This window comes from Xenia sp. Carnegie-2017, unplaced genomic scaffold (assembly GCF_021976095.1).
Source record: "Xenia sp. Carnegie-2017 unplaced genomic scaffold, XeniaSp_v1 HiC_scaffold_6, whole genome shotgun sequence".
NCBI lineage: Eukaryota > Metazoa > Cnidaria > Anthozoa > Malacalcyonacea > Xeniidae > Xenia > Xenia sp. Carnegie-2017.
The window spans coordinates 9,954,677-9,974,012 of record NW_025813526.1 but is presented as its reverse complement, the minus strand read 5'-3'; the positions used below and the strand labels follow the sequence as shown (position 1 = coordinate 9,974,012).

The 19,336-nt window shown below is 33.8% G+C and overlaps 1 long non-coding RNA gene across 1 annotated transcript; it reads right to left on the bottom strand.

Annotated features, from left to right (window-relative positions):
- Nucleotides 1–208: 208 nt before the first annotated feature.
- On the bottom strand, nucleotides 209–10,443 carry LOC124457774. Its single transcript, XR_006952788.1, has 2 exons — nucleotides 10,403–10,443; nucleotides 209–643 (listed from the first exon to the last, which is right to left on the bottom strand). It is a non-coding gene; the product is annotated as an uncharacterized LOC124457774 (long non-coding RNA).
- Between the last annotated feature and the right edge of the window lie 8,893 nt (nucleotides 10,444–19,336).

Below are 19,336 nucleotides of genomic sequence, written 5' to 3'. Positions count from 1 at the left end.
ATCGAATACGATGTAGACGGAGCACATTACACAGTTTTGTTAAGAAAGCTTTCAAATATGCGCAAGAAGAACGTGCAATAAACTAGCACTTTATTAAGCCTGCATTTGTTTTCTAATGCTCAAACTTGTAACAAAAGTGTATTTTAAATTATTTAAGATATGTAAGTTTTGTCTCAGACCCTTCCATAGGATCTTCACATATCGGCTCTTTTCACACGCTTTCAAAAATCCTTTAATTACATTGAACTTACAATGCTAAAGACACGTTCTTGTTCCTTACATACTGTTACACATTTTATGAAGTACACTTACTACACTATTGAAAAATAAGTAAGACATGATCTACTCAACATGTGCACCAGTTGTGTACAATGTTCTACAACAGTTGACTGAATGTCAAACAGTGCTCTTTATAAATACTTTTACATAAAGAATTTTTTCTCAACACCACTTCACCTTTGTTCCATTTCTCCACACATTCATCATGATATGCTATTCTTATAACAGTAGTCGTTTCTTCGATCACTTCATAAAGATTTTGTTCACTATTTAATAGTTCGGCCGTTAATAAACGAAAGTAATTCTTATTTTTCACTGTAACAGCATTTCTTGTCTTCGATTTCCTTTGCCACTGGTACCAAACCTTAACAACAAAAAGGTCATATAATGTTGAATTGGGCTATATATCTGCTTCCAAAAAATTGAAAGATTTTTCTTATCAGTAATAATCTTTATTCCTCGATATTTTTATTATTGTCTATGTAAAGCCACATAGTGGCGACATAGGTTTTAAATAAAACAAATTAAACATAATTTACAAGGCCTTATATGTTTTCGAAATTTAGTCAAATTTCTCATAGCAAATTTGTACTCTAAGTTAGGTTTCAAATGGTAAAAAGGCAATAATTATTTGCATATTTAAAACAAACCTATCCCGTTAAATTTATCTGTTACAAAGAAGTAACGGCATGAGCTGTGTATTTTGAACAATTCATGTTTGATGAATTTAGGGTGGAAAAACTATGATGCTAAATCATTTACATTAAAAAAGTTTTATTGGTGCCAGCAGCAATGATGGCACCATTTATCTAAATGTCCTTGAGATTAAAGGACTTTTTAAAGCACTTTGAAGCACTTTTCAAATGCTTTCGCTTCAAAGGAGAGTTAGCTCAAAATAGATATTAAGAATTGTTGATAACCTGTCCTATTTGTTCCCCAACTTTTTTTTGGCAAATTTGATATCAATCAGTAATGATTGAATGGTTTTTCTGTGATGTGATCATTAGTTGTATTTAGTTAACACTGGGTGATGCTGGAATTTTTATTGTGCAAGTGTTTACTTAAAAAATTATAAGCTATATCAGCCATCAAAGTTTGCCACTGTGAGCAATAAGGAACTTTACAAAGTTTTTCCACTGCAAAACTAATTTTACCTTATGAGAGCGTTATATGACATGAATCTGATTAAAACATCCACTTTAGTGAAAATGATCAAACAGCATGCATTTAATTTCCTTCCTCTAATGGATAATTAAGATTCTTCACATAGCTTGACCACAGGCTTTAAAAAGTTATTGGAGGGGTGGATCTGAATTTTATGGTATCTATGACCAGCAACGTACAGTTAATGCTATTTATGAATTGTCATACAATTGAGTTGACTATTAGCCTTAAGATGAAATAAGCTTATGTTCTAACAATTCATACATTAAAAATTATGCCAAACGAACTGAAACTTTCAATGTAGAGGAGCTTTTCAATTTTAAAATCACATTTACCTTGAAAGATATATTTATTAGGAGGATACAGCTATATCTTTAATGCAGAACTTAATTCTTGTGATATTCAGTATGGTGTGTGTTTGTTTTTGTTTTGATGACTTTTATAGAGGTGATATTTAGCATCACATCAGCGTTTAAACATGTGTTATTGTTAAATAATGTCAAACTTACTCTTAAAGGGAATAGCTGTTCTTTTAAAAGCAAATCTAAATATGCTCAGCACTTTGATTCAATTTTGTAACTTGGGATTACTGCTACATAATAATAATTATAGTATTGATTGGATCGAGAAAAGTGTAAATCAACGAAAAAAAGTTTATTGTACATTGCGGTTGTTGCAAACGGAATATCAAAATCTTTGGAGTTTTACTTTTGATTTGTATTGCTGAAAGGCGATGTAAGCTTTAATCAGCTTTAGTAAGATACAAATGTATGTATATAATATAGATTTATATCTTATTTATAGATGATTACATATTACTGTCATTATATCGGAACATAATTCAAACGCAGAAAATTATCAAATGTAGAAATAAGGGAGATTTGCAATGAGTGCCGCATCTTTTGAAAGGTCAATCTTAGTAAATTGATACTTTTAAGGAACTGAATGAAGATTTATTTTATTCAGTTCAATTATTATCAACGCTTAATACTATAACTGTAGAAGTAATGGGTTAGCCAGACTGTATATGGTGGTCTCATGAAGTAAATTTTTATCATTTATGATTAAATTATGAAGAAGACATGTATTTTGAATTGTGTTTTAATCGAAACAATTTCTGTTGCTTCAATTAAGATTATGTTTTCGATTTTATAAATTGTGAATAAATTATGACAACTAGGAGGTTGCATAACGTGTCGTTTTCTTTGTGAGTATACTTATTTATCAATAACATCTTGATTCTAATTTCAAACTTAAGCTGGGCATAACTCTATCATTTATAAGAATTACATCTGACTGACATAAGAACGCGGACAATGACGTGCTAGACTTTACTAATTGGAATTTTTTTAAGAGCATAAATGCAAAGTACAATTGAGGTATCTTTGCACCCTTTGTAATCAAACAGTCTCTTTGCATATTTTTAGCTGCTGTTTTCTTAAACAAAGTTTTCCAAGGAGCTGGTGTTTCCACAATCTTTAGACTGTTCCTACGCCACTGTTCTTGCATGCGCAAAGTTCTATTAGCTCGAAAACTTAATTTTACACGAGCTATCGACATCCTTGCTGGCACCAACATTAAATTAAAGATGATTAATAGTAAGAGAGTAAATAGTCATAATGAAAATCAGCTACTGATCAGTGATAATATCCTCCAAATTTTGTAGTGGTATACTATATGCATGAGTCAGTCAATCGTTCATCATGGAATTGCATTTTAAGTGATTGGGGAAAGGTTAAGTCGCTAGAAGAACGGAAACCTTTTGAGTAAACACTCTCTGACATTTATAACTCTTGTTCATCTTTAATGAAATGTGGGAATAGCAAAGACGGGCAAAGGGAATGCTCTTGTGTAAATTCAGCTATTGTAAGACTTCATGCACACTTAGTGCATACAGAGGAAGCAGTTTTATAAATTGGCGACATAAAGGTAAATGTTGACCATAGTATTGCATTAAAATAATAAAACACATGCACCTGGATGGCAAGTATTTAAAGTACGAAATTGTTATTCCATTTACAAGAATGAAAAAAAAATGATAACATTGATTATTTATTCTATGTTGACAAATTTCTTATAAATATACATCTTACCATTAAAATTCAATTACACCCATTTAAGTGAATAAAAGGAAGGCTACGTCAGTCGATACTTTGACACATGTTGCGACCAGTCTTTCCAAGCAAAGTAAACACACGGTAATTGACGTGAAGGAAAAAATAACTTGTACGAACTAGGAATCTCCGTAAACAAAACAAAAAACCTTTCTTGTTTTTATTTGGTAAGCAAAGACTTTTAAATGAAACTTATTATCAAGCATACTGCATACACAATTTTCGAGGATTAAATTTTTGTAAAGGAAGCCTTAGCCAAACATAACTAGAAGGTATTTTGCTATAGTTGTACTCTTATAAATTGCTTTTGGCTGTTAAAATACGAGAACAGAACCCAAATATGTTGTTTTATTTAAAACATTTTTTGCATTAAAATTTTGTCATGCATGTAAGCATGATTATTCAGAAACTGAAAGCAAAGAATATGGAAGCAATGTTTCAATAAGAACCTGATATTCATCTTCCAATCAAGAAAAGAATGGCAAAGTCAACATCGTCTTTCAGCTTCACAGGCTTCATGATATCCTTTGAAGGAAGCAGGCAAAGCCGTGAAAATGAGACAAAAGCAGCAATGAACACCGTGCTTTACAAGCAATCTAGTGCAGAGGCTGCAAAATGAGACGAAAGATGATTGTTCCGGAAATCCCTTTAACTTACAATGTATCCAAACATAATGTATCATGAAAGTGATGTATGAATGAGTTAACAACTACTGATTGCTATTAAAACACGTGAAATGCACTCGACATTCTTCAAGTAGGGTGTTAAAAAAACTACTGGACACTTTAAATGATAAACAATACTATGCTACTTACTAGAGTCATGAATTTTTCCTTTTCTGTTGCTATTTCGGCATCCGCAAAACACAGAAGTATGCACATTGTTTAAAAATAAAACTTTAAAAGTTTTGTGTTTGGATTATAAATAGTGTTGATATTTGCTATAGTCGCATGGTAAGGGTTATAACCTGGTGGTCGAAAAATTTTTGTTTCGTGAGCCCACGTCTTTCCGTTGACTTTGACCACCAAAATCCGCTTTCTTAACGCAGGCCGCGCACTAATAATTTATAGAAATTTCAATGACATGCTCACTCCAGTCTTAATATAAATCAGTGGTTTCATACAATTTGGTGAAGCGTGATAGAAACTACAATCAGAACCACCACGGAAATTTAGGAAGTCTTTTACAAATTCATATACTGACATGAATGCTGTTGTCCAGACAGCTTGAAATTCCTAAAAGTTTTTTCTTGTAAAACAGTTTGACTTCATCTTCACCAAGAGTAACCGAAGCATTTGGTTCGTTTCCTTTTCCTTTTTTTTTGGGTCTTTTTGTTTTGATAGCAGAGCTTTTTGGGAAAGCTCAAAATCCATGTCCATCATAATACTAAACCCGTTCTTTTTCTTAAAGTATCTCTCAAATGTAACAAAATTATTACGTATGGAAGTTGGTTCATATTCACTGTTGTCCTCTTTCTTTCTAACAGAAATGATAAATTCGCTTAAGTATTCGTTCAATTTTTCGACGAAAATATCCTCGCTTTTTTTGGCACTCATTTTTCGAAGTTAAATATTCTTCAAAATGTCGTGTATCCTGCAACGTTTTTTTCTTGTGTTAATATCTTCCTGACATTTAATAAACTCTTTGACAGGCAATGTCTCCGCAAATTTCGAAGCCATTGATATAGGTACAATCTAAACTGGTTGTTTTGTTTTGATTTTAATGCTGTCCACAATTAGCGGTAAAACTTGATATGCATTTTGTCACGAGTGAAAATGATATATTATTTCAGGTGCTTGGAAATTTTAAGCCCATGATTTTTATTTCACCGTTTTGTTGCGCATAAATTTCAGTACTTGTATGATGATAACAAATACTATATGTTTTAAATTTTCGTTTTTAATTAAAAAACAATATATTTCCACACTATAATTCTTGGATTTTCATTTTTGTTCCTGTTGGTGTTGCGAGTTTTGTGCTGGTTTTACGACTAAATTCTTCGTTTGCGGTGCAACTTTATTGCTCAAGACAACGCTTACACGCTACTGTGCGAATTTGGAAACGGTCTGAAATCTATCCTTTTTTGTCTTGCGTTCACACAAGAACTATGGAACCGAAAGAACGGAGACCAGTTAGTCGGACAAATTTGCCGCTTTTAAAAAGGATGTCTTTTCTGACACTGCTAATTCCATATTACACTGTAAAAACTGATTGGTTAAAATAACCATTAAAATTGGTTACCTCAGACGCATTTAACCACTTTAACAAATATTTTTATGGTTACTGTAACCAATCATATGGTTATTTTTACCGATCATTTTACAGTTTATTTATCCATAAAATCGGAGACGGAATATCGATGCCGAGTGACTGTTTAGACGAGCCCGGATAACAGGGATTCGGTGAGGCGTTAAAGGATTTCTAGGCATTGAAACCGGGAAAAACTTTAAGCTTAAAACTGGTTATTGACGAGTATTGTTTTGAGAAATTCTCAAGTTAGGTAAATTTGGTTATTTTAATTTTAAAAGTTTTGCATAATTATTAAATGAGAACATTGTAAAGTTTTCTGGAGACGATTTATGTAATGTTTACTGTGACCGACAAATGCAAAAGAGATATTTAAGAAAATAGTGATTTATTAAAGAATGGGATTTATTAGGCGAAATTAGAAATTACTTTAGGTAAAAGTGAGCAGATATTTTTAGCAAACAGAGATTTATATAATGAACTGCGATTTATTTAGTGAACAGATATTTATTTAAATAATGAGTATATTATGTTAATTTATCAACTCAAAAACATGACATCTACGCAAAGGAACAAGTTCTGTCATGTTTAAAGAACACGTCTCGATACAACGTTTGGATATTGCCCTGTAGCCAAATTGTAGATACAACAGGTGAAACGTAAAACAAAAAGACGGAACTCTTTTTTTTGTGCGAAAGAAAAGACAAAAACGTTCGAAGCTTGGGGACATTAAAGTTAAAATTACCATTGCAATTATGGAGAACAACAAGGCAAAAAGAGGAAATGCACTCTCTCTAAAAATTTTTGCGTCAGCTACTTTCGACCAAATAATGAAGGGAGCAACCTTGAAGCAAATCTACGTTCAATCAAGATTTTAAGTCAAAAGTTGAATATATGTTGGTCTTAAAGATGGTTCAGAGGTGAAAATTGTTCCTGGAACTGATCCTCCAAACCTTTCCACTTGTGCAGGTGTAAGGAGGTCTCTGTTTTGGTTATTCCACTGATAAAGATGCTCCGTGTTCCTTCGATTAAAAAATGCCGATTTAAAACCCTTTCTTGCTCAAGATGACTCAGGCATCTATTCAACAGATAATGACTTGCAAGATAATAATGATGAGAGGTCAGACGAAGAAATTCCTAATGATTGTCACACACAATGGAAGATTATCCCGAGGGCTAAATAGTCTTAAACCAACAGGCGCGGGCTTTGAGATGCCCGCTGTGTCTAGACATGGTTAAGATTTGGACGTTTTTGCTATTCTGGCCAAGCTAAATGTGCTTAAATTAGATCATTTTTGCTGTTGCGACCTTAGCAGTAGAGTTGCTAAAACTTTAGCGGTTGAAAAATTTAGTTGAAAAACTTAGTTGAAAAACTTAGCAGTAGAGGTGAGACGTCAGAACATGAAGTTCATAAAGGTGATTGAAACCATATTGAAACCATCAGCATTTTTAACGAATGTTTTAGACACAAAGGGCCATCTACTTCCTTAAACAATTGCCTTCGTCAGGCCACTGTCTTTGCCCGAAATTTCCAAAAGTTGAATTCCATTTTGCTTTCAAATTTTTCCCATTGATGAAACTGAGCATCGTGCAAATGTTTGTTCCGGTTTTCTTTGCTGTTGTGGCAGAGGATAACACTGAGATGCGTGTAAGTAATAGTGATCCCACCAAAGAAGAATGCAGTACTTGAGATGAAAAAAATTCTAGACCTTCATTAGTTAGGTGTATTGAAAATCTTAGAAAAAATGCTTGAAGTCTGTAGAAGGACATTTGCGAATAACTGATCAAAAGAAAAACATATGGGAACACCATAAAAGAGCCAGAAGCAAATATTATTCAGCGGATCAGTTGCCAAAATTTATTAACATATTTTCACTGAAAGTTTTTAATTATTTTTGTGGAAAATTTTATTCCAGATATCAATTCATTTTTCTCTAGAGACCTTTGCGAAAAGTAAATAAACATGAAATACTACATTGCTAAATTCAAGGAGTTGATTTAACTTCAAAAGTGGAGTTAAATAAAAAGGTACAGAATGACTACTTTTTTTGAGTTAAATTTTACTCCAAAATTATATCTCCACTTTGGGGGTAAGCATAACTCAAAAAGTGGTAAAATAACTATAAAGGAGATATTTCTACAATTCCTTTATAGAGTTATTTTAACACTCCACACTTAGAGAGTCATGCTAACTCCAAAAGAATTACTCCTAATAACGAGTTGTATTTCGAGGCAGTGAACAAGTATACAAAGAACAGTTTATTGAAAACATAGAGTTATCGTAAAATTACCAGCAAAATGCAATAATGACAAAAACTGAAATCTATTTTAAGATAATAAATAAATATGCCAGTAAATATTTGGTTACAAATACATTAAAAATATGATATAACTGTCTATTCCTACAAGAATATAAAAAAGCAGCTATGGTATGTTAAAAATAGAGGTACCCTTGATGTCAGATGTCGTTGCTGTTGTCACTGAGTTTTTCGTTTCGTTGGGTTCGTTGGGTTAGTAAGTGTTGCGTTTGATAAAGTGGGAGTTATAGTTATTTTTGTCAAAAACACATTTGAGATACTTTTTTTTGTTGTGTAGAGCGTTCGGTGAATCACATATGATTTGTGCATGTCTTGTTAATGTTCAGATTGTGGTGGCTTTGTGTGATGTAGAGTTGTAAGATGATTGTTGTAGTAGTCGGTCAGTGTGTGTTGGTTTGCGATAAACTGTTGTTTGTAGTTTTGATTGTCTTGTTTCACAAACAGTCGAGAAAGGAAGAGTTCCGTTTTCTTCGACATCTTTGGTAAATTGTATGTGGCTGTTCTATTTGTTGATGTGAGTGTGAAAGTCTTCAAACTCGTCAGCATGTAGTGCTGTGATTGTGTCATCTATGTGGAACCAAAAGGATAGTGCATGTTTGTAAGTCGTGAGCGCCCGTTCCTCTATAGATTGCATTACAATTGCAGCAACTCCAACAGAAACGGGTGAGCCCATTGGTGTTCCATGTAATTGTTTGTTGTTTACACATGATGTTGTTTACAAATTTGCCATTTGCCATTCGCTTTACAATAATCTTTTGCTGGCCAGATTGTCAAGCAAAGAAAGCTTTCATGGCAAATAACCGATGATATCTCCTTCGGCAGCAGAGAAAGGAAAATAAATAATGCAATAATATAGTTCGTGCATGTTTCCAAAGTGCACGAACTACAAACACGAGTCTCGCAGACAAATAAGATTACTTGCGGGATTAAGTTGGTCATGCCTTTTAAAATCAGCATGACCAATTGACGTTAGACGTCGCGTTTGAGCATGCTGAGATGATTTTATCCAATCAAATTACGGATAATTTTACCATAAAATATATTATTTGGTCATAGAGATTTTTCAGAGCAATACCAAGTCACTCTTATAAGGGTAGAATAAGTTCTAGTGTGAAAACGTTGTGGAATAAAACGCAATACAATGGTTGACCTTCGTCCCAAATAGTCATATTATGTTAATAAATTAATCTACAAGAAATTATTAGTTGTCAGAATGTATAATGAAAATAAAACTATGGAAAAAATTTATGAGGAAATTTTTAGTCGTGCTGAGCATGACCAGCATTACCGTCTTTGATTCTAAAGATGGCTACCGCTAAGGTTGTCGAGACGTCAATCAACAACAACAAAAACAGTCCTTCTCAGAACTCTACTAACCTGGACGATCTACATGTACAAACATGTAATTATGTTCATATCAAGAATTCGTTTTCCATTGGGCTAACTCATAGCTACGAATGCAAATGTTTGTATTAAATTTATAAGTATTGCGCATTTAATAAAACGAAATTTTTTAAAATAAACATGTTTCAACATCTCATGACGCCATATTCAGTATTATAAGGAGTATTTTGTATGATAGAATATACAATAATAATAATAATAATAATCATACTGTGATACCATTTATGCATTTATGAATAGATTATTATATTATGATGAAATAGTGGTTAGAATTAATGATGAAAATATTTGCAGGCTGATTATAATGTTAAAACGAAAAACTTTAACTTTAGGATTAGGGTTAGTTTTGTTGATGTGAAGTGCTTCTTTGATTTAGAGTGCGAATGTGGTATCTGCAGTGTCGATGATTTTAAAGCAAGAGGGTGAATAGTTAGTTTAGTTTAGACACAGGCACATTTTTTACTTAATGGAAAATTTTATAAACAGACCGATGGTGTTGCGATGGGTTCTCCCCTAGCACATATACTTGCTAACATTTTCATAGGCTATAATCAGCCTGTAAATATTTCCATCATTAATTCTAACCACTATTTCATTGTAATAGAATAATCTATTGATAAGTGTATAAATTGTATCACAGAATCATATAATTATTATATATATTTACCACATACATAATACTCCTTATAATACTGAGGTTGGCATCATGAGATGTTGAAACATGTTTATTTAAAAAAAAACTTGTCGTTTTTATCAAATGCGCAGTATCAATAGTGCTTTTACGCAGTTACGGTACATTTATTCGATTGAAGATATTGCAAATCGGAAAACTAACAACAAAGAGGCGATAATGACAATTATTAACAATGCACAAACCTTTGACATAAGATTCACTTATCGAACGTTCATTGTTGTGCTGTAATCAAAAGAGAATTTTTCTAGGACTTCATGAAGAAATTCGTGATCCTTTTCAAAGAAAACAATCGAAGAAAATACTTTTGATTTTTCATCAACAACAATCAAGTTCAAATTGGTTCCAAATGAAAAATTTAAAGGTTTTAAAAGTTATATCATCATTTAAGTATCCTCCACCGTATTGATACAAAAGTAATAAACTTAACATTCCATATTTTCTCAGAATTTTTCCATCACTGTCCTCTAAAAAAGCTGGATGCTGGATGTTACTCAACGGTGTGTTCTTTATCAAGCTAGCTACTGAGTATTTTTTTACATAAATTTGACAACCAACTTCAGTGAGAAAGTCAAACGATGTCTGATCTACTGTATTGCTGTGCACATATAAATGTGCAGAAGATGATTACGTAAAATAGACTCAATGCAACCTTGTTGATACCATTGTAATCCACGATGATCTCTATGTGAATAGTATATTTCGTTATCCAGAATTATATGGAAGATAAAATAGGATTGTTGACATTTATCAACCATTTGGGTGTAAGTGGTATCATGCCAAAACGAAGTGCACTTTCATAAAAAACGTTCTTCCGGCGAATTACATTCCACATTGATGAAATCAGTCTCATACGTGCCAAGATTTGGATTTCTGGGTGTGCTAGACCAGTTAAACTGTGTAAGTTTTTCTTTTCTTCTTTTTGGGTCAATTTGTGAAGATCAATTAAATGGAACATTTCAGTAAGACCAGCTAACTATCCGAACTTTTGTTGCCTTTTCCTCCACCTCCAGGCATTCTATTTCCATCAAAAAAGATTACAGGTGTGCCCAAAGCAACGCATGGTAGTGCCACGTGAATTCTCTGCGTGACCACAATTTTAGCATTTGAGTATTTAAGCAAATGATAAGCATGCAAATGACGTCTTTTGTCATCAAAGTTTTATTTCGCCCAAAATCAACATTATGGCTTACGAATTTGCGCTCTGCTTAACCCATTTGGTAGCACATCATAGCCTTCCCGTTTTACATCAACAATATAAATTATTTCATTCCGTTTACTTAATGCTACTGGACGTTTAAGAAAGATTGTCATGCATCCAGAGAAAAAGGATCGAGCTCCTAATGTTTCCAGAAATTTTTTAGTCTTCGTATCACGAGCACCTATAGGCTGTTCTGATTTTAGAAAAACAATCATATCAGGATTTTGTGCAATGACATTTTGAAATGAAGAGTTAACATGGACTGATAACATAATGGAATTGATATTTGAAGGTGGTGGCCATTTACGACTTCGTCTACCCCACCAAGCATTGAAAAAGACAAAACTCTTGCCATCGACATTGGGCGCAATTGGCATATCTCTATCGTAGAAAAAGTCGAGAAACGGAAAAAACTGAATGCCGGAAAGTGTCTGCATTTCATCACCAATATTCCCATGATTACGAAAACCAACAAGACTGTCTAGGGAGAGTATTTCGAAATGCTGGTCCTTATCACTAAGAGTCATTCCTTTCTCGTGGTAAAGATCTTTCAGGCTTTTTGGATTCCGAATTAAACACCAGCGTTTATAAAGATCACAGTGTCTCGAGTAAGCATTCCATACATTTCCTTTAAACGATGAAGGTAAATTTGCTGGATTCCATTGTCTCATTGTAAAAACAAACTTGTTGATTTTTCCATGACTATGTTAGCCCTTCCGGCAATCCTTTTTGATGTTCGAATGAAAGCTTTTAATATTTTTTCAAGCAAAATACAGGAAATATGTCATCTATGACCTTTTGTTTCTCACTGTACTCTCTATATGAGGGAAAGTAAAATGTTCCACCGTATCGCCACAAATGCGCAAGACAAAGAGCCTCAGTTAAGTACCATTCAAAATGAACTCCAGTCAATATCTTATACAAAATATGACGTCCACCCCATTTTTCTAAAGGGGTCTCGTCCAATACATCTCAACGATAATAAATTTAGCTGAAATCAAAGGTGTTTTAGACGTTCTACGGCATTCACACATGCCATAGTCCCACAATACACATTTACGGGTATCTTGGTTTGTTTGTGAAGACTTTCTACACTACTAACGAACGACTGAAAACCGTTTTTATTGAAAAGCCAAGCAGTAGTAAAGTTACCACTTACAGACCTGGTATTAGAGAGTTGATGAGCAAAGCTCTCACTTTGTTCAACATACACAATATTTTGAAAAACTGCAGTCCACAAAAGTGTTAAAGGGAGCAAATAAAAGACAATTTTAGCCATTCCAATTAAACATGTGCGAACATTCAAAAGCTTATTTTCATTCTGATAATTAATAAGATATATTCCAAGACCAAAAAAAACAATAACATAACCGGTCACCAATTGCCAGGTTAGAACGTTGAAATACCTGATGCTGAATGTAAATTCTAGTAAACGTTTGCAAAAATTTAAGAGCGCGTGATTTAATGGGGTAACATGTTGGAGAACTAAGATAGAAGCCAGGTTGTACAATCCGTGAAATGTTCCCGACGTTATATTATTAAAAGAAAGGTGTAAGGCATTATATGGCAGGAAGAACTTAAAAATTACCAACGGTAAGAGGCCAGAAGCACCATAGAATGATAAATTGAAGTACATCTCAATAGCCCCGTCGTAAAATTGCCCATGTGCTCTTTTTAAAGCGATGTTACGAAGTGGAAATAAAATACTTGACACAACTGCAGCTACAATTCCGTAAACATTGCGCTCTGTATTTGACATCAAAAGAGTCATTCCTAGTGACATAAGCATAATTGATACAAACACTGAAGCCGTTACGTTGTTTTTTATCTTCCACTTGCTGCTGGTAGAAATAAAAATATATGTAAATAAAAGTTCAGTAGACTTGATTACCTGAGTCACGCTTGAGCTTACAAATGCATATAAAACATTGACTAAAAGATGGCCGATAACATTAGTAGCGACAGCCACCAAACTGTTATAACTCTGAATGATCTTTAAACCATAATCTTCGCTTGAAGAAATAATAAAATCTGACCCTAAACAACAACAATTAATTGCCAAGTTAAGTCGACATTTTATGCGCCAAATGATTGCTCGGTAATTGAAATTTCATCTTTGGAAAACTCAAATGTAAGAGTCTTGCAATCCACCATACGATTATTAAGACGACAATCTTAACTTCAGCCATTCTTGACATTTACTGAAGATTTTTGAGAGAGAAATGACATTGCCACGTATGTCCAAACTGATGGTTTTATTTATTTACATAATAAATAAAACCATACAAATCTTTATATGATTTGTGCTTTAGAAGTTATTCAACAAAGCCACAATGAAATGCTTGAGTAGTTTAAAGAATAAGTCTGATGGTATGCTTTGAGGGCTTGTGTTTAATTCTGTTGATAAAACTCCGCTATAATATACCGAGCTGCTAAATAATCAGCTACAATATTGCAGAAAAATGTTGTAAATTAAATAAAGTCAAGAATTGACTGTAAATTAAGTTGAAGATAGTTTAAACTATTAGAATTACCAGTTGAACAATCTAGTCATCAAAAGAGCCTATAATGCAATCTGCTACAAACCAACTAAACCCACGTACAAGCCTTTTTACATTGATAGACAAATGAGCTTAAGGGAACTCCACCCTCACATAATGTTGGTCTTAAAAGTTCCATTTTTATGCAAAGGTTACTATATTTTGAAATTTTTACATCAGCTATTTTATTTTGCACAAAATCGCGTCTTCAAGTGCGCTATTTGAGCTGTTTTGAGGTTTAGCAGTGGGCACAGAAAGCGTCAGCGGAAAATATTTTGACGTCATATCGTCAAACCGATTTGGAGTTGTGTTAACAACAAAGTAAAATAATAACGCACAGCACAAAAACAACAACAAAACAATCGCTTATAATGGCTTTTTGGAAGAACCTCGGGCTAATTTACCAATCGATAATGAAATAGAAGACAATCCAGCAAACAATATTCAGGCCATATCAGTTTGAGCCCGAATGGACGGCTGATGAACACAAGAAGCTAACCAGTTTGAGGACAACAAAGAACAGGAATTTGTGTATATTGAGGATGAACCTCGGCGCGACAATCTTGAATGGTGAGTAATAAAATGTTATATTATTCTAAACCATTGTTTAGATTTCGAAAGAACGTTTTCAGTTTTTGAAGTTGACCACGTCCACACACACATAATACTTCAGATTTTAAGTTTTTATTGTAAGATACAATCTTTATTGAAATTTAGACATTTACTTTTCAAGATCCTTTCTTTTAACATATTCAGGTGTCAATGTGGTAACTACCAAATAATGGACAATAACGAGGAATGTTTATGCTGCAAAGAGATTTCCAATATTTGTGACAAAAATGTAGAGGCAGTAGAAACGAATTAGACCACCGAAGTCCCTTTGTGCATTACACAACATCCTGGTTTTGAGCTGGTATGTCTTAACAGGTGGGTTTTTCAAACAGCTTGGTACCTGTACAAGCAGCAATATGAGGTAGCATATGATGGGCCCAAAGACAAACTGTACCGCCATATTGCATATAGACAGTTGACAAGATGGTGCTGGGGTATCTTGGGTAAAGAAGTAAGAGTCGTCTTGCCATTATGTGCAGTTACTTGCATTAGAGAAACATTTCCTCCACCTGGCCCTGCAGAGGAATTTCAATTTGAAGGCTTCCACTATGTTGGTTTTGCTATGTTAATATTTAAGAATGAATGTACATAAGTTGTCTTGACTGATTCAACATCATATTATATGGGCATGGCAAAACTTAGCATCACCACTGACATTTTATGCAAATCTAGACTGATGCTCCTTTACAAGTACTTCTTTCCTGGGTGGACATGATTTAGAAATGTTCTTTGGAATATTCTCGCCATGATGTACAAGTTCAATCTCCTATGTTTTGCATGCATTCACAACCTCGGCAAGTAGTTTATCAATGTACTGGCACTCCTTCTTTTTTTTCATTGCTTTTACAACCCATTGCTTCTTTGTTTTAGCAAAAATCATTTTGTAACGGTCTTGCCTTTTGTTTGTCCCTGACTTCATGACTGCTTTATCACGGTTAATATTGTTGTTGTGATCTAATGCTGCTAACTGAGTGCGGGCTACCATTCCAGGAAATGAAAAATGCTCTCACTTTGGGCAGTATTTCAGTAAAAGGGAATGGTAAACCTACAACTCTACTGTGTGACAAAACTCAGATAGCTTCCACAGGTCTTTTAGAAGCCTCTTGTCACATATCACCTTCTCTGCAGCAATATATGCTTGTGAAGTAGGAGATAACCAATACTTCTGCTTGTTTCTCTTTCTGTTAATTGTTGGTGGCAACATAGATGAAAATATGTGTTCCCTCTCCAGAAATGCTTGTTATTGGTTAAGGATAGACTTCTAATTTTCCTTCCTGCATTCTTGTTACAACTTGCAGAGCACCACCAAAGATGATTAGAAATGGACTTGATCCAACTGGTCAAGTCATCATTTCCCTTAATGTTAGACTTTGTTAGTTTTTTTGTGACAGGTTTAGACAAATGCCACACATCATATTGGTGATCAATATGAGGGTGTTTGTTTTTCATAGCACTGGCAATTTTTGTCCCAAATTTGACTTAAAAAAGGGAAATTATGCACAAATAATTAGGAAACTATAAGTTTATACTGTACGTCAAGGAAAATACACCTAAATTCTATGCACGAAAGGCAATTTTACAATGGTTTTATGTAGGATTATTTTCTAACCATAATGAATCTAAATTACGCAACCATGTTTTATTATTATTCCATGTTATTCATGGCAATAGACTGGTTTCACATCAGTAGAAACTGTAGTTAAGGTTGAATTCGGAGGACAAGCAAACGAAGCAAACGGCATTACAGCACAGTTTCCACAAAAAATAAACGTTCGCATTTTTTAAAAAATAATATTAATCGACATTCAAATTCTATATGTAGTGCGGTAACTGTGCGATAATGGCTTTTATGGATGTGAAATCGTTCTATTAAAACAGAATACAAATAACCAGCTCAATACTTGCATGTAAGCTATAAAAGTTGCTTGTGTATATACCTATGAATAAAAAATTCTGACGAAACATTTTGTGATTAGGAGAAGCATTTTGACGCAAGTTTGTTAAGACTGTGCAATGACTTTACATAGAACTTTGAGCAGCAATTGACGATATGACGTCAAATACAAGCCGCTGACATATTCTGCTCCCACGCACCGGATGCCTAGCTGCAACATTTCAACTAATTTTTGTGAAAATATTGAATCAAACAAACAAAAAATACCCTATTTAACGGATTTTAAGACCAACATTTGGAGTTCCCCTTTAAGGATTGTTTTGTGGATATTCAAATATAAATACAATTTCACTAATTCAGTCCTTCTTATTTCATTTTCATTTTTCGCCGATCGCGCTTTGCAATTGATTTACTTGACATTAGGTTTCACCTATTTTAAATTGTTTAAAGCATCGATTTTTAAATTTTAGCATGTCGCAATGAAGCCCGAATGTAATGGTCGGCTTTAGATCATAGACAACATATGCACAATTATGCTCCTCCTATAAACAGGTCTGTCGTAGTCGTTAAATAAATACTCCATATACTATTTTACAATTTTTTATCAACGCATAAAATATACGTATTTTAAAATATCAATGCCTACATTGGACTCCATTCAGTGGCTCGAAATGCCTATACGATGTTGTGTGGAATTTAAATAGTTACATAATACATTATGTAATTTGATTTGATGTTGGTAAGTGTACATTGTAAATTATTATCTAACTTATACATATATACTGCTTAAAAATAAAAGTTTCTCCGTTTTATTAATAATTTCATTGAGTTTTCGACTCGTTGCTTCGAGCCTTCGTCAGAATGATGAAATTATCTATTTACAGTTGCTTTTGGCAAGAGAGCGTCTAATTGGATGTGATTGGATTTATGTGATTGGATGGGGTGAAATGCGTTGCCATGGGTTTTGTTGTATTGTGAATGTGATTGGTGTTAATAATATTAGAGTGTGGTGTTTTAGTTTTGGTGTTGTTTGCAGTTTTTTTGTCCTCTTTCTTTAGTTGTGAGTATATGATGGGTATATCGATATGTCTGTTTATTGTGTCGTTGTCTTTACTGTACCAAGCTTCTTTAAATTCGCGTGCGTGTTTAGTCTGTGCGCGTATCAGCGCCTCAATTTTTCCAGAAATTAATTCACAACGATTTATTATTAACAGTTTATTAGAATGGGTTAGATTAATACAAGCGTACAATATACTGGCAAACATAGAATCTGTTTTGGAATTTGAATGAACTCAAGCTCCTGTTGTTATGAATACTGTAACTGTTTCTCCTCCTTCTCTGAATATACCAAGGGAAACATTAGAGATGTACTTTAGTTATGGGTTTTCCCAATCTAAAATATCTGAAGTCTTAGGTATGAACAGGAAAACAATTGGCAGAGGACTTCAGGGTTTTGGTTTCTTAGAGGAAATTCCTCTATACACTGACATTTCTAGTTATAATCATGACATTGTAGTATCAAATGTATATAAAGATTTTCCAAATTGTGGCATATGTCAGATGAAAGAGTTCTTAGCTTCACGTGACATACGTGTGCGATGGCAGAGAATGAGTTCATCTTTGTGGTGCATTTGTCTTGACGGTATCTTATTGATGACCGTGCAACTGAATCTTATTAATCACCGACATTATTCTGTACCTGGTCCTCTTTCATTTTGGCATTTAGATGGAAATCACAAACTTATACGATATGGCTTTGTCATACATGTTTGTGTCGATGGATACTCTTGGAGCATCATGTTCCTTAGTCCTTGTACAAACGACAAGGCCTGTACAGTGTTCAAACTTTTCATGCGTGCTGTTGGAGTATTCGGTTGGCTTCATAGTGTAAGGAGAGGTCACGGTGTGGAAAATGTAGACCTTGCATCAAACATGTTTCTAACCCAGCCAGATGTCCTGTAAGAGGGAGCTTTATAGGAGGAAAGAGCTGCCACAATCAGAGGATTGAAACGTTTTTGGAGGGATCTATTTCATGGTTGTGCATTTGTATTTTATCATGTTTTCTGTTACATGGAAGAAATTGATCTTCTGGATATTAGTAAACAAACTCATTTAATTTGTTTGCATTACATATTCTTACCGATTTTTTTGCATCACATATTCTTATATCTACAACTGTTTCAACAAGGAAATGATCATCACCCATTAAGAACGGAACCAAACATGAGTCCTGTGCAATTATGGGTTAGTGGACTTACCTCATCTTGTAGTGCAGGCATATCAGAGTTGGAAAATGTAAATGGCTATGGTGTTGATTTTGATGGCCCTTTACCATCAGAAAGATATGATGGAGAGACATAGAGCGACAATGTTGTTGAAGTTCCTGAGGTATGCCCCTTTAAATGAAGCTCAGCTCAATCAATTTAGTTTGCAAATAATGTTAAGATATGCTCTCATATTCTTCCTGTAATTAGTAAATAATTTAGTCAAATGTAACTAACTAAATGATTATTTTAAGAGATACTTATGTGCAATAATCAAATATTTTTGTAGTTCCTAATAGCTTTCCGTTGATGGTAAATTAACCATATTTAGTAAAGAAGCAAATATATCCATACGTAATATCTTTTATAATTAGAAGTAGTTTAACCATTGTACGATAGGTCGTAGACAATAGACATTGACGTTGAATATCAAATGTGATCATAACAGTTATCTGTATTATCTCTATTTGTTGGTGTAAGTCAATATATACTAATGAAGGTAGATGGCTACATCACAAAACCTAACAGGTTATGGGCTCAGGAGAGGAATTGTCTTCGATGTAGATGAAGCCAAGTATGAACTCTGGAAGGTGAAGTTTCTTTCGTTT